This window comes from Carassius carassius, unplaced genomic scaffold, assembly GCF_963082965.1.
Source record: "Carassius carassius unplaced genomic scaffold, fCarCar2.1 SCAFFOLD_58, whole genome shotgun sequence".
In the NCBI taxonomy this organism is placed as follows: Eukaryota; Metazoa; Chordata; class Actinopteri; order Cypriniformes; family Cyprinidae; genus Carassius; species Carassius carassius.
Window position 1 is genome coordinate 10,001 of NW_026775030.1, and position 12,500 is coordinate 22,500.

A 12,500-nucleotide genomic window follows, 5' to 3' on the forward strand; every position below is an offset into this window, starting at 1 on the left:
ATCTTTAAATAGCCCTCTCTTTGCAGCCCAGTACTTTTGGAATTTTTCAGTAATTATCTAAGAGTTTTGCATAAATAAAAAAAAAAAAAAAAAAAAAGAGTCAATGCCCAGTCTTAGAAAACCGAAACAGGTTTGGGCCTGTTTAGTAGTTTTGGAACTTTTCATTAATTGTCTAATAATCTAGCAAAAAAAAAAAAAAAAAAAAAAAAAAAGAGTCAATGCCCAGTCTTAGAAAACCGAAACAGGTTTGGGCCTGGTTAGTACTTTTGGAAATTTTCAGTAATTATGTAATAAATTTGCAAAAAAAAAAATTAAATAAATAAAGAGTCAATGCCCAATCTCAGAATCTAAGCAGGTTTGGGCCCAGTTAGTACTTGGATGGGAGACTGCTTGGAAATACCGATTATAGTGGCTGATCTTTAAATAGCCCTCTCTTTGCAGCCTCCTTCGCTTACGGCCATACCAGCCTGGCTATGCCCGATCTCGTCTGATCTCGGAAGCTAAGCAGGTTTGGGCCTGGTTAGTACTTGGATGGGAGACCGCCTGGGAATACCAGGTGCTGTAAGCTTTTAGGTTTCCTTCTCTACTTATATAATGCACTGGCGGTTATAGTGGCTGATCTTTAAATAGCCCTCTCTTTGCAGCCTAGTACTTTTGGAATATTTCAGTAATTATCTAAGAGTTTTGCATAAATAAAAAAAAAAAAAAAAAAAGAGTCAATGCCCAGTCTTAGAAAACCGAAACAGGTTTGGGCCTGTTTAGTAGTTTTGGAACTTTTCACTAATTGTCTAATAACCTAGCAAAAAAAAAAAAAAAAAAAGAGTCAATGCCCAGTCTTAGAAAACCGAAACAGGTTTGGGCCTGGTTAGTACTTTTGAAAATTTTCACTAATTGTCTAATAATCTTGCAAAAAAAAAAAAAAAAAAAGAGTCAATGCCCAGTCTTAGAAAACCGAAACAGGTCTGGGCCTGTTTAGTAGTTTTGGAACTTTTCACTAATTGTCTAATAATCTAGCAAAAAAAAAAAAGAAAAAAAGAGTCAATGCCCAGTCTTAGAAAACCGAAACAGGTTTGGGCCTGGTTAGTACTTTTGAAAATTTTCACTAATTGTCTAATAATCTTGCAAAAAAAAAAAAAAAAAAAAGAGTCAATGCCCAGTCTTAGAAAACCGAAACAGGTTTGGGCCAGGTTAGTACTTTTGGAAATTTTCAGTAATTATGTAATAAATTTGCAAATTTTTTTTTAAATAAATAAAGAGTCAATGCCCAATCTCAGAATCTAAGCAGGTTTGGGCCCAGTTAGTACTTGGATGGGAGACTACCTGGAAATACCGATTATAGTGGCTGATCTTTAAATAGCCCTCTCTTTGCAGCCTCGTTCGCTTACGGCCATACCAGCATGGCTATGCCCGATCTCGTCTGATCTCGGAAGCTAAGCAGGTTTGGGCCTGGTTAGTACTTGGATGGGAGACCGCCTTGGAATACCAGGTGCTGTAAGCTTTTAGGTTTCCTTCTCTACGTATATAATGCACTGGCAGTTATAGTGGCTGATCTTTAAATAGCCCTCTCTTTGCAGCCTCCTTCGCTTACGGCCATACCAGCCTGGCTATGCCCGATCTTGTCTGATCTCGGAAGCTAAGCAGGTTTGGGCCTGGTTAGTACTTGGATGGGAGACCGCCTGGGAATACCAGGTGCTGTAAGCTTTTAGGTTTCCTTCTCTACTTATATAATGCACTGGCGGTTATAGTGGCTGATCTTTAAATAGCCCTCTCTTTGCAGCCCAGTACTTTTGGATTTTTTCAGTAATTATCTAAGAGTTTTGCATAAATAAAAAAAAAAAAAAAAAAAAAGAGTCAATGCCCAGTCTTAGAAAACCGAAACAGGTTTGGGCCTGTTTAGTAGTTTTGGAACTTTTCATTAATTGTCTAATAATCTAGCAAAAAAAAAAAAAAAAAAAAAAAAAAAGAGTCAATGCCCAGTCTTAGAAAACCGAAACAGGTTTGGGCCTGGTTAGTACTTTTGGAAATTTTCAGTAATTATGTAATAAATTTGCAAAAAAAAAAATTAAATAAATAAAGAGTCAATGCCCAATCTCAGAATCTAAGCAGGTTTGGGCCCAGTTAGTACTTGGATGGGAGACTGCTTGGAAATACCGATTATAGTGGCTGATCTTTAAATAGCCCTCTCTTTGCAGCCTCCTTCGCTTACGGCCATACCAGCCTGGCTATGCCCGATCTCGTCTGATCTCGGAAGCTAAGCAGGTTTGGGCCTGGTTAGTACTTGGATGGGAGACCGCCTGGGAATACCAGGTGCTGTAAGCTTTTAGGTTTCCTTCTCTACTTATATAATGCACTGGCGGTTATAGTGGCTGATCTTTAAATAGCCCTCTCTTTGCAGCCCAGTACTTTTGGAATTTTTCAGTAATTATCTAAGAGTTTTGCATAAATAAAAAAAAAAAAAAAAAAAAAGAGTCAATGCCCAGTCTTAGAAAACCGAAACAGGTTTGGGCCTGTTTAGTAGTTTTGGAACTTTTCACTAATTGTCTAATAATCTAGCAAAAAAAAAAAAAGAGTCAATGCCCAGTCTTAGAAAACCGAAACAGGTTTGGGCCTGTTTAGTAGTTTTGGAACTTTTCATTAATTGTCTAATAATCTAGCAAAAAAAAAAAAAAAAAGAGTCAATGCCCAGTCTTAGAAAACCGAAACAGGTTTGGGCCTGGTTAGTACTTTTGGAAATTTTCAGTAATTATGTAATAAATTTGCAAAAAAAAAAATTAAATAAATAAAGAGTCAATGCCCAATCTCAGAATCTAAGCAGGTTTGGGCCCAGTTAGTACTTGGATGGGAGACTGCTTGGAAATACCGATTATAGTGGCTGATCTTTAAATAGCCCTCTCTTTGCATTCTCCTTCGCTTACGGCCATACCAGCCTGGCTATGCCCGATCTCGTCTGATCTCGGAAGCTAAGCAGGTTTGGGCCTGGTTAGTACTTGGATGGGAGACCGCCTGGGAATACCAGGTGCTGTAAGCTTTTAGGTTTCCTTCTCTACTTATATAATGCACTGGCGGTTATAGTGGCTGATCTTTAAATAGCCCTCTCTTTGCAGCCTAGTACTTTTGGAATATTTCAGTAATTATCTAAGAGTTTTGCATAAATAAAAAAAAAAAAAAAAAAAGAGTCAATGCCCAGTCTTAGAAAACCGAAACAGGTTTGGGCCTGTTTAGTAGTTTTGGAACTTTTCATTAATTGTCTAATAATCTAGCAAAAAAAAAAAAAAAAAAAAAAAAAAGAGTCAATGCCCAGTCTTAGAAAACCGAAACAGGTTTGGGCCTGGTTAGTACTTTTGGAAATTTTCAGTAATTATGTAATAAATTTGCAAAAAAAAAATTTAAATAAATAAAGAGTCAATGCCCAATCTCAGAATCTAAGCAGGTTTGGGCCCAGTTAGTACTTGGATGGGAGACTGCTTGGAAATACCGATTATAGTGGCTGATCTTTAAATAGCCCTCTCTTTGCAGCCTCCTTCGCTTACGGCCATACCAGCCTGGCTATGCCTGATCTCGTCTGATCTCGGAAGCTAAGCAGGTTTGGGCCTGGTTAGTACTTAGATGGGAGACCGCCTGGGAATACCAGGTGCTGTAAGCTTTTAGGTTTCCTTCTCTACTTATATAATGCACTGGCGGTTATAGTGGCTGATCTTTAAATAGCCCTCTCTTTGCAGCCTAGTACTTTTGGAATATTTCAGTAATTATCTAAGAGTTTTGCATAAATAAAAAAAAAATAAAAAAAAGAGTCAATGCCCAGTCTTAGAAAACCGAAACAGGTTTGGGCCTGTTTAGTAGTTTTGGAACTTTTCACTAATTGTCTAATAACCTAGCAAAAAAAAAAAAAAAAAAAGAGTCAATGCCCAGTCTTAGAAAACCGAAACAGGTTTGGGCCTGGTTAGTACTTTTGAAAATTTTCACTAATTGTCTAATAATCTTGCAAAAAAAAAAAAAAAAAAAGAGTCAATGCCCAGTCTTAGAAAACCGAAACAGGTCTGGGCCTGTTTAGTAGTTTTGGAACTTTTCACTAATTGTCTAATAATCTAGCAAAAAAAAAAAAGAAAAAAAGAGTCAATGCCCAGTCTTAGAAAACCGAAACAGGTTTGGGCCTGGTTAGTACTTTTGAAAATTTTCACTAATTGTCTAATAATCTTGCAAAAAAAAAAAAAAAAAAAAGAGTCAATGCCCAGTCTTAGAAAACCGAAACAGGTTTGGGCCAGGTTAGTACTTTTGGAAATTTTCAGTAATTATGTAATAAATTTGCAAAATTTTTTTTAAATAAATAAAGAGTCAATGCCCAATCTCAGAATCTAAGCAGGTTTGGGCCCAGTTAGTACTTGGATGGGAGACTACCTGGAAATACCGATTATAGTGGCTGATCTTTAAATAGCCCTCTCTTTGCAGCCTCGTTCGCTTACGGCCATACCAGCATGGCTATGCCCGATCTCGTCTGATCTCGGAAGCTAAGCAGGTTTGGGCCTGGTTAGTACTTGGATGGGAGACCGCCTTGGAATACCAGGTGCTGTAAGCTTTTAGGTTTCCTTCTCTACTTATATAATGCACTGGCAGTTATAGTGGCTGATCTTTAAATAGCCCTCTCTTTGCAGCCTCCTTCGCTTACGGCCATACCAGCCTGGCTATGCCCGATCTCGTCTGATCTCGGAAGCTAAGCAGGTTTGGGCCTGGTTAGTACTTGGATGGGAGACCGCCTGGGAATACCAGGTGCTGTAAGCTTTTAGGTTTCCTTCTCTACTTATATAATGCACTGGCGGTTATAGTGGCTGATCTTTAAATAGCCCTCTCTTTGCAGCCCAGTACTTTTGGAATTTTTCAGTAATTATCTAAGAGTTTTGCATAAATAAAAAAAAAAAAAAAAAAAAAGAGTCAATGCCCAGTCTTAGAAAACCGAAACAGGTTTGGGCCTGTTTAGTAGTTTTGGAACTTTTCATTAATTGTCTAATAATCTAGCAAAAAAAAAAAAAAAAAGAGTCAATGCCCAGTCTTAGAAAACCGAAACAGGTTTGGGCCTGGTTAGTACTTTTGGAAATTTTCAGTAATTATGTAATAAATTTGCAAAAAAAAAAATTAAATAAATAAAGAGTCAATGCCCAATCTCAGAATCTAAGCAGGTTTGGGCCCAGTTAGTACTTGGATGGGAGACTGCTTGGAAATACCGATTATAGTGGCTGATCTTTAAATAGCCCTCTCTTTGCAGCCTCCTTCGCTTACGGCCATACCAGCCTGGCTATGCCCGATCTCGTCTGATCTCGGAAGCTAAGCAGGTTTGGGCCTGGTTAGTACTTGGATGGGAGACCGCCTGGGAATACCAGGTGCTGTAAGCTTTTAGGTTTCCTTCTCTACTTATATAATGCACTGGCGGTTATAGTGGCTGATCTTTAAATAGCCCTCTCTTTGCAGCCCAGTACTTTTGGAATTTTTCAGTAATTATCTAAGAGTTTTGCATAAATAAAAAAAAAAAAAAAAAAAAAGAGTCAATGCCCAGTCTTAGAAAACCGAAACAGGTTTGGGCCTGTTTAGTAGTTTTGGAACTTTTCATTAATTGTCTAATAATCTAGCAAAAAAAAAAAAAAAAAAAGAGTCAATGCCCAGTCTTAGAAAACCGAAACAGGTTTGGGCCTGGTTAGTACTTTTGGAAATTTTCAGTAATTATGTAATAAATTTGCAAAAAAAAAAATTAAATAAATAAAGAGTCAATGCCCAATCTCAGAATCTAAGCAGGTTTGGGCCCAGTTAGTACTTGGATGGGAGACTGCTTGGAAATACCGATTATAGTGGCTGATCTTTAAATAGCCCTCTCTTTGCAGCCTCCTTCGCTTACGGCCATACCAGCCTGGCTATGCCCGATCTCGTCTGATCTCGGAAGCTAAGCAGGTTTGGGCCTGGTTAGTACTTGGATGGGAGACCGCCTGGGAATACCAGGTGCTGTAAGCTTTTAGGTTTCCTTCTCTACTTATATAATGCACTGGCGGTTATAGTGGCTGATCTTTAAATAGCCCTCTCTTTGCAGCCTAGTACTTTTGGAATATTTCAGTAATTATCTAAGAGTTTTGCATAAATAAAAAAAAAAAAAAAAAAAGAGTCAATGCCCAGTCTTAGAAAACCGAAACAGGTTTGGGCCTGTTTAGTAGTTTTGGAACTTTTCACTAATTGTCTAATAACCTAGCAAAAAAAAAAAAAAAAAAAGAGTCAATGCCCAGTCTTAGAAAACCGAAACAGGTTTGGGCCTGGTTAGTACTTTTGAAAATTTTCACTAATTGTCTAATAATCTTGCAAAAAAAAAAAAAAAAAAAGAGTCAATGCCCAGTCTTAGAAAACCGAAACAGGTCTGGGCCTGTTTAGTAGTTTTGGAACTTTTCACTAATTGTCTAATAATCTAGCAAAAAAAAAAAAGAAAAAAAGAGTCAATGCCCAGTCTTAGAAAACCGAAACAGGTTTGGGCCTGGTTAGTACTTTTGAAAATTTTCACTAATTGTCTAATAATCTTGCAAAAAAAAAAAAAAAAAAAAGAGTCAATGCCCAGTCTTAGAAAACCGAAACAGGTTTGGGCCAGGTTAGTACTTTTGGAAATTTTCAGTAATTATGTAATAAATTTGCAAAAATTTTTTTAAATAAATAAAGAGTCAATGCCCAATCTCAGAATCTAAGCAGGTTTGGGCCCAGTTAGTACTTGGATGGGAGACTACCTGGAAATACCGATTATAGTGGCTGATCTTTAAATAGCCCTCTCTTTGCAGCCTCGTTCGCTTACGGCCAAACCAGCATGGCTATGCCCGATCTCGTCTGATCTCGGAAGCTAAGCAGGTTTGGGCCTGGTTAGTACTTGGATGGGAGACCGCCTTGGAATACCAGGTGCTGTAAGCTTTTAGGTTTCCTTCTCTACGTATATAATGCACTGGCAGTTATAGTGGCTGATCTTTAAATAGCCCTCTCTTTGCAGCCTCCTTCGCTTACGGCCATACCAGCCTGGCTATGCCCGATCTCGTCTGATCTCGGAAGCTAAGCAGGTTTGGGCCTGGTTAGTACTTGGATGGGAGACCGCCTGGGAATACCAGGTGCTGTAAGCTTTTAGGTTTCCTTCTCTACTTATATAATGCACTGGCGGTTATAGTGGCTGATCTTTAAATAGCCCTCTCTTTGCAGCCCAGTACTTTTGGAATTTTTCAGTAATTATCTAAGAGTTTTGCATAAATAAAAAAAAAAAAAAAAAAAAAGAGTCAATGCCCAGTCTTAGAAAACCGAAACAGGTTTGGGCCTGTTTAGTAGTTTTGGAACTTTTCATTAATTGTCTAATAATCTAGCAAAAAAAAAAAAAAAAAAAAAAAAAAGAGTCAATGCCCAGTCTTAGAAAACCGAAACAGGTTTGGGCCTGGTTAGTACTTTTGGAAATTTTCAGTAATTATGTAATAAATTTGCAAAAAAAAAAATTAAATAAATAAAGAGTCAATGCCCAATCTCAGAATCTAAGCAGGTTTGGGCCCAGTTAGTACTTGGATGGGAGACTGCTTGGAAATACCGATTATAGTGGCTGATCTTTAAATAGCCCTCTCTTTGCAGCCTCCTTCGCTTACGGCCATACCAGCCTGGCTATGCCCGATCTCGTCTGATCTCGGAAGCTAAGCAGGTTTGGGCCTGGTTAGTACTTGGATGGGAGACCGCCTGGGAATACCAGGTGCTGTAAGCTTTTAGGTTTCCTTCTCTACTTATATAATGCACTGGCGGTTATAGTGGCTGATCTTTAAATAGCCCTCTCTTTGCAGCCTAGTACTTTTGGAATATTTCAGTAATTATCTAAGAGTTTTGCATAAATAAAAAAAAAAAAAAAAAAAGAGTCAATGCCCAGTCTTAGAAAACCGAAACAGGTTTGGGCCTGTTTAGTAGTTTTGGAACTTTTCACTAATTGTCTAATAACCTAGCAAAAAAAAAAAAAAAAAAAGAGTCAATGCCCAGTCTTAGAAAACCGAAACAGGTTTGGGCCTGGTTAGTACTTTTGAAAATTTTCACTAATTGTCTAATAATCTTGCAAAAAAAAAAAAAAAAAAAGAGTCAATGCCCAGTCTTAGAAAACCGAAACAGGTCTGGGCCTGTTTAGTAGTTTTGGAACTTTTCACTAATTGTCTAATAATCTAGCAAAAAAAAAAAAGAAAAAAAGAGTCAATGCCCAGTCTTAGAAAACCGAAACAGGTTTGGGCCTGGTTAGTACTTTTGAAAATTTTCACTAATTGTCTAATAATCTTGCAAAAAAAAAAAAAAAAAAAAGAGTCAATGCCCAGTCTTAGAAAACCGAAACAGGTTTGGGCCAGGTTAGTACTTTTGGAAATTTTCAGTAATTATGTAATAAATTTGCAAAATTTTTTTTAAATAAATAAAGAGTCAATGCCCAATCTCAGAATCTAAGCAGGTTTGGGCCCAGTTAGTACTTGGATGGGAGACTACCTGGAAATACCGATTATAGTGGCTGATCTTTAAATAGCCCTCTCTTTGCAGCCTCGTTCGCTTACGGCCATACCAGCATGGCTATGCCCGATCTCGTCTGATCTCGGAAGCTAAGCAGGTTTGGGCCTGGTTAGTACTTGGATGGGAGACCGCCTTGGAATACCAGGTGCTGTAAGCTTTTAGGTTTCCTTCTCTACGTATATAATGCACTGGCAGTTATAGTGGCTGATCTTTAATTAGCCCTCTCTTTGCAGCCTCCTTCGCTTACGGCCATACCAGCCTGGCTATGCCCGATCTCGTCTGATCTCGGAAGCTAAGCAGGTTTGGGCCTGGTTAGTACTTGGATGGGAGACCGCCTGGGAATACCAGGTGCTGTAAGCTTTTAGGTTTCCTTCTCTACTTATATAATGCACTGGCGGTTATAGTGGCTGATCTTTAAATAGCCCTCTCTTTGCAGCCCAGTACTTTTGGATTTTTTCAGTAATTATCTAAGAGTTTTGCATAAATAAAAAAAAAAAAAAAAAAAAGAGTCAATGCCCAGTCTTAGAAAACCGAAACAGGTTTAGGCCTGTTTAGTAGTTTTGGAACTTTTCATTAATTGTCTAATAATCTAGCAAAAAAAAAAAAAAAAAAAAAAAAAAGAGTCAATGCCCAGTCTTAGAAAACCGAAACAGGTTTGGGCCTGGTTAGTACTTTTGGAAATTTTCAGTAATTATGTAATAAATTTGCAAAAAAAAAAATTAAATAAATAAAGAGTCAATGCCCAATCTCAGAATCTAAGCAGGTTTGGGCCCAGTTAGTACTTGGATGGGAGACTGCTTGGAAATACCGATTATAGTGGCTGATCTTTAAATAGCCCTCTCTTTGCAGCCTCCTTCGCTTACGGCCATACCAGCCTGGCTATGCCCGATCTCGTCTGATCTCGGAAGCTAAGCAGGTTTGGGCCTGGTTAGTACTTGGATGGGAGACCGCCTGGGAATACCAGGTGCTGTAAGCTTTTAGGTTTCCTTCTCTACTTATATAATGCACTGGCGGTTATAGTGGCTGATCTTTAAATAGCCCTCTCTTTGCAGCCCAGTACTTTTGGAATTTTTCAGTAATTATCTAAGAGTTTTGCATAAATAAAAAAAAAAAAAAGAGTCAATGCCCAGTCTTAGAAAACCGAAACAGGTTTGGGCCTGTTTAGTAGTTTTGGAACTTTTCATTAATTGTCTAATAATCTAGCAAAAAAAAAAAAAAAAAGAGTCAATGCCCAGTCTTAGAAAACCGAAACAGGTTTGGGCCTGGTTAGTACTTTTGGAAATTTTCAGTAATTATGTAATAAATTTGCAAAAAAAAAAATTAAATAAATAAAGAGTCAATGCCCAATCTCAGAATCTAAGCAGGTTTGGGCCCAGTTAGTACTTGGATGGGAGACTGCTTGGAAATACCGATTATAGTGGCTGATCTTTAAATAGCCCTCTCTTTGCAGCCTCCTTCGCTTACGGCCATACCAGCCTGGCTATGCCCGATCTCGTCTGATCTCGGAAGCTAAGCAGGTTTGGGCCTGGTTAGTACTTGGATGGGAGACCGCCTGGGAATACCAGGTGCTGTAAGCTTTTAGGTTTCCTTCTCTACTTATATAATGCACTGGCGGTTATAGTGGCTGATCTTTAAATAGCCCTCTCTTTGCAGCCTAGTACTTTTGGAATATTTCAGTAATTATCTAAGAGTTTTGCATAAATAAAAAAAAAAAAAAAAAAAGAGTCAATGCCCAGTCTTAGAAAACCGAAACAGGTTTGGGCCTGGTTAGTACTTTTGAAAATTTTCACTAATTGTCTAATAATCTTGCAAAAAAAAAAAAAAAAAAAAGAGTCAATGCCCAGTCTTAGAAAACCGAAACAGGTTTGGGCCAGGTTAGTACTTTTGGAAATTTTCAGTAATTATGTAATAAATTTGCAAAAATTTTTTTAAATAAATAAAGAGTCAATGCCCAATCTCAGAATCTAAGCAGGTTTGGGCCCAGTTAGTACTTGGATGGGAGACTACCTGGAAATACCGATTATAGTGGCTGATCTTTAAATAGCCCTCTCTTTGCAGCCTCGTTCGCTTACGGCCAAACCAGCATGGCTATGCCCGATCTCGTCTGATCTCGGAAGCTAAGCAGGTTTGGGCCTGGTTAGTACTTGGATGGGAGACCGCCTTGGAATACCAGGTGCTGTAAGCTTTTAGGTTTCCTTCTCTACGTATATAATGCACTGGCAGTTATAGTGGCTGATCTTTAAATAGCCCTCTCTTTGCAGCCTCCTTCGCTTACGGCCATACCAGCCTGGCTATGCCCGATCTCGTCTGATCTCGGAAGCTAAGCAGGTTTGGGCCTGGTTAGTACTTGGATGGGAGACCGCCTGGGAATACCAGGTGCTGTAAGCTTTTAGGTTTCCTTCTCTACTTATATAATGCACTGGCGGTTATAGTGGCTGATCTTTAAATAGCCCTCTCTTTGCAGCCCAGTACTTTTGGAATTTTTCAGTAATTATCTAAGAGTTTTGCATAAATAAAAAAAAAAAAAAAAAAAAAGAGTCAATGCCCAGTCTTAGAAAACCGAAACAGGTTTGGGCCTGTTTAGTAGTTTTGGAACTTTTCATTAATTGTCTAATAATCTAGCAAAAAAAAAAAAAAAAAAAAAAAAAAGAGTCAATGCCCAGTCTTAGAAAACCGAAACAGGTTTGGGCCTGGTTAGTACTTTTGGAAATTTTCAGTAATTATGTAATAAATTTGCAAAAAAAAAAATTAAATAAATAAAGAGTCAATGCCCAATCTCAGAATCTAAGCAGGTTTGGGCCCAGTTAGTACTTGGATGGGAGACTGCTTGGAAATACCGATTATAGTGGCTGATCTTTAAATAGCCCTCTCTTTGCAGCCTCCTTCGCTTACGGCCATACCAGCCTGGCTATGCCCGATCTCGTCTGATCTCGGAAGCTAAGCAGGTTTGGGCCTGGTTAGTACTTGGATGGGAGACCGCCTGGGAATACCAGGTGCTGTAAGCTTTTAGGTTTCCTTCTCTACTTATATAATGCACTGGCGGTTATAGTGGCTGATCTTTAAATAGCCCTCTCTTTGCAGCCTAGTACTTTTGGAATATTTCAGTAATTATCTAAGAGTTTTGCATAAATAAATAAAAAAAAAAAAAAAGAGTCAATGCCCAGTCTTAGAAAACCGAAACAGGTTTGGGCCTGTTTAGTAGTTTTGGAACTTTTCACTAATTGTCTAATAACCTAGCAAAAAAAAAAAAAAAAAAAGAGTCAATGCCCAGTCTTAGAAAACCGAAACAGGTTTGGGCCTGGTTAGTACTTTTGAAAATTTTCACTAATTGTCTAATAATCTTGCAAAAAAAAAAAAAAAAAAAGAGTCAATGCCCAGTCTTAGAAAACCGAAACAGGTCTGGGCCTGTTTAGTAGTTTTGGAACTTTTCACTAATTGTCTAATAATCTAGCAAAAAAAAAAAAGAAAAAAAGAGTCAATGCCCAGTCTTAGAAAACCGAAACAGGTTTGGGCCTGGTTAGTACTTTTGAAAATTTTCACTAATTGTCTAATAATCTTGCAAAAAAAAAAAAAAAAAAAAAGAGTCAATGCCCAGTCTTAGAAAACCGAAACAGGTTTGGGCCAGGTTAGTACTTTTGGAAATTTTCAGTAATTATGTAATAAATTTGCAAATTTTTTTTTAAATAAATAAAGAGTCAATGCCCAATCTCAGAATCTAAGCAGGTTTGGGCCCAGTTAGTACTTGGATGGGAGACTACCTGGAAATACCGATTATAGTGGCTGATCTTTAAATAGCCCTCTCTTTGCAGCCTCGTTCGCTTACGGCCATACCAGCATGGCTATGCCCGATCTCGTCTGATCTCGGAAGCTAAGCAGGTTTGGGCCTGGTTAGTACTTGGATGGGAGACCGCCTTGGAATACCAGGTGCTGTAAGCTTTTAGGTTTCCTTCTCTACGTATATAATGCACTGGCAGTTATAGTTG

General features: G+C 38.2%; 21 non-coding genes across 21 annotated transcripts; all 21 read left to right on the plus strand.

Annotated features, from left to right (window-relative positions):
• The first annotated feature begins 449 nt into the window (after window positions 1-449).
• Window positions 450-568, plus strand: LOC132134327 (5S ribosomal RNA). The gene has a single exon (XR_009429503.1). It is a non-coding gene; the product is annotated as a 5S ribosomal RNA (ribosomal RNA).
• Window positions 569-1,379: 811 nt separating this feature from the next.
• LOC132134296 (5S ribosomal RNA) lies at window positions 1,380-1,498 on the plus strand. Its single transcript, XR_009429474.1, has one exon. It is a non-coding gene; the product is annotated as a 5S ribosomal RNA (ribosomal RNA).
• An 84-nt stretch (window positions 1,499-1,582) lies between these two features.
• LOC132134277 (5S ribosomal RNA) lies at window positions 1,583-1,701 on the plus strand. Its single transcript, XR_009429456.1, has one exon. It is a non-coding gene; the product is annotated as a 5S ribosomal RNA (ribosomal RNA).
• A 499-nt stretch (window positions 1,702-2,200) lies between these two features.
• On the plus strand, window positions 2,201-2,319 carry LOC132134339 (5S ribosomal RNA). Its single transcript, XR_009429514.1, has one exon. It is a non-coding gene; the product is annotated as a 5S ribosomal RNA (ribosomal RNA).
• A 590-nt stretch (window positions 2,320-2,909) lies between these two features.
• On the plus strand, window positions 2,910-3,028 carry LOC132134351 (5S ribosomal RNA). The gene has a single exon (XR_009429516.1). It is a non-coding gene; the product is annotated as a 5S ribosomal RNA (ribosomal RNA).
• A 496-nt stretch (window positions 3,029-3,524) lies between these two features.
• On the plus strand, window positions 3,525-3,643 carry LOC132134266 (5S ribosomal RNA). Its single transcript, XR_009429446.1, has one exon. It is a non-coding gene; the product is annotated as a 5S ribosomal RNA (ribosomal RNA).
• An 811-nt stretch (window positions 3,644-4,454) lies between these two features.
• LOC132134297 (5S ribosomal RNA) lies at window positions 4,455-4,573 on the plus strand. Its single transcript, XR_009429475.1, has one exon. It is a non-coding gene; the product is annotated as a 5S ribosomal RNA (ribosomal RNA).
• Window positions 4,574-4,657: 84 nt separating this feature from the next.
• Window positions 4,658-4,776, plus strand: LOC132134353 (5S ribosomal RNA). Its single transcript, XR_009429517.1, has one exon. It is a non-coding gene; the product is annotated as a 5S ribosomal RNA (ribosomal RNA).
• A 489-nt stretch (window positions 4,777-5,265) lies between these two features.
• Window positions 5,266-5,384, plus strand: LOC132134356 (5S ribosomal RNA). The gene has a single exon (XR_009429519.1). It is a non-coding gene; the product is annotated as a 5S ribosomal RNA (ribosomal RNA).
• A 491-nt stretch (window positions 5,385-5,875) lies between these two features.
• LOC132134357 (5S ribosomal RNA) lies at window positions 5,876-5,994 on the plus strand. The gene has a single exon (XR_009429520.1). It is a non-coding gene; the product is annotated as a 5S ribosomal RNA (ribosomal RNA).
• Window positions 5,995-6,805: 811 nt separating this feature from the next.
• Window positions 6,806-6,924, plus strand: LOC132134324 (5S ribosomal RNA). The gene has a single exon (XR_009429500.1). It is a non-coding gene; the product is annotated as a 5S ribosomal RNA (ribosomal RNA).
• Window positions 6,925-7,008: 84 nt separating this feature from the next.
• On the plus strand, window positions 7,009-7,127 carry LOC132134358 (5S ribosomal RNA). The gene has a single exon (XR_009429521.1). It is a non-coding gene; the product is annotated as a 5S ribosomal RNA (ribosomal RNA).
• A 498-nt stretch (window positions 7,128-7,625) lies between these two features.
• On the plus strand, window positions 7,626-7,744 carry LOC132134359 (5S ribosomal RNA). The gene has a single exon (XR_009429522.1). It is a non-coding gene; the product is annotated as a 5S ribosomal RNA (ribosomal RNA).
• An 811-nt stretch (window positions 7,745-8,555) lies between these two features.
• On the plus strand, window positions 8,556-8,674 carry LOC132134298 (5S ribosomal RNA). The gene has a single exon (XR_009429476.1). It is a non-coding gene; the product is annotated as a 5S ribosomal RNA (ribosomal RNA).
• An 84-nt stretch (window positions 8,675-8,758) lies between these two features.
• Window positions 8,759-8,877, plus strand: LOC132134360 (5S ribosomal RNA). The gene has a single exon (XR_009429523.1). It is a non-coding gene; the product is annotated as a 5S ribosomal RNA (ribosomal RNA).
• Window positions 8,878-9,374: 497 nt separating this feature from the next.
• Window positions 9,375-9,493, plus strand: LOC132134361 (5S ribosomal RNA). The gene has a single exon (XR_009429524.1). It is a non-coding gene; the product is annotated as a 5S ribosomal RNA (ribosomal RNA).
• Window positions 9,494-9,975: 482 nt separating this feature from the next.
• LOC132134362 (5S ribosomal RNA) lies at window positions 9,976-10,094 on the plus strand. Its single transcript, XR_009429525.1, has one exon. It is a non-coding gene; the product is annotated as a 5S ribosomal RNA (ribosomal RNA).
• A 489-nt stretch (window positions 10,095-10,583) lies between these two features.
• Window positions 10,584-10,702, plus strand: LOC132134325 (5S ribosomal RNA). The gene has a single exon (XR_009429501.1). It is a non-coding gene; the product is annotated as a 5S ribosomal RNA (ribosomal RNA).
• Window positions 10,703-10,786: 84 nt separating this feature from the next.
• LOC132134363 (5S ribosomal RNA) lies at window positions 10,787-10,905 on the plus strand. The gene has a single exon (XR_009429526.1). It is a non-coding gene; the product is annotated as a 5S ribosomal RNA (ribosomal RNA).
• Window positions 10,906-11,403: 498 nt separating this feature from the next.
• LOC132134364 (5S ribosomal RNA) lies at window positions 11,404-11,522 on the plus strand. The gene has a single exon (XR_009429527.1). It is a non-coding gene; the product is annotated as a 5S ribosomal RNA (ribosomal RNA).
• An 812-nt stretch (window positions 11,523-12,334) lies between these two features.
• LOC132134299 (5S ribosomal RNA) lies at window positions 12,335-12,453 on the plus strand. Its single transcript, XR_009429477.1, has one exon. It is a non-coding gene; the product is annotated as a 5S ribosomal RNA (ribosomal RNA).
• Window positions 12,454-12,500: the final 47 nt, after the last annotated feature.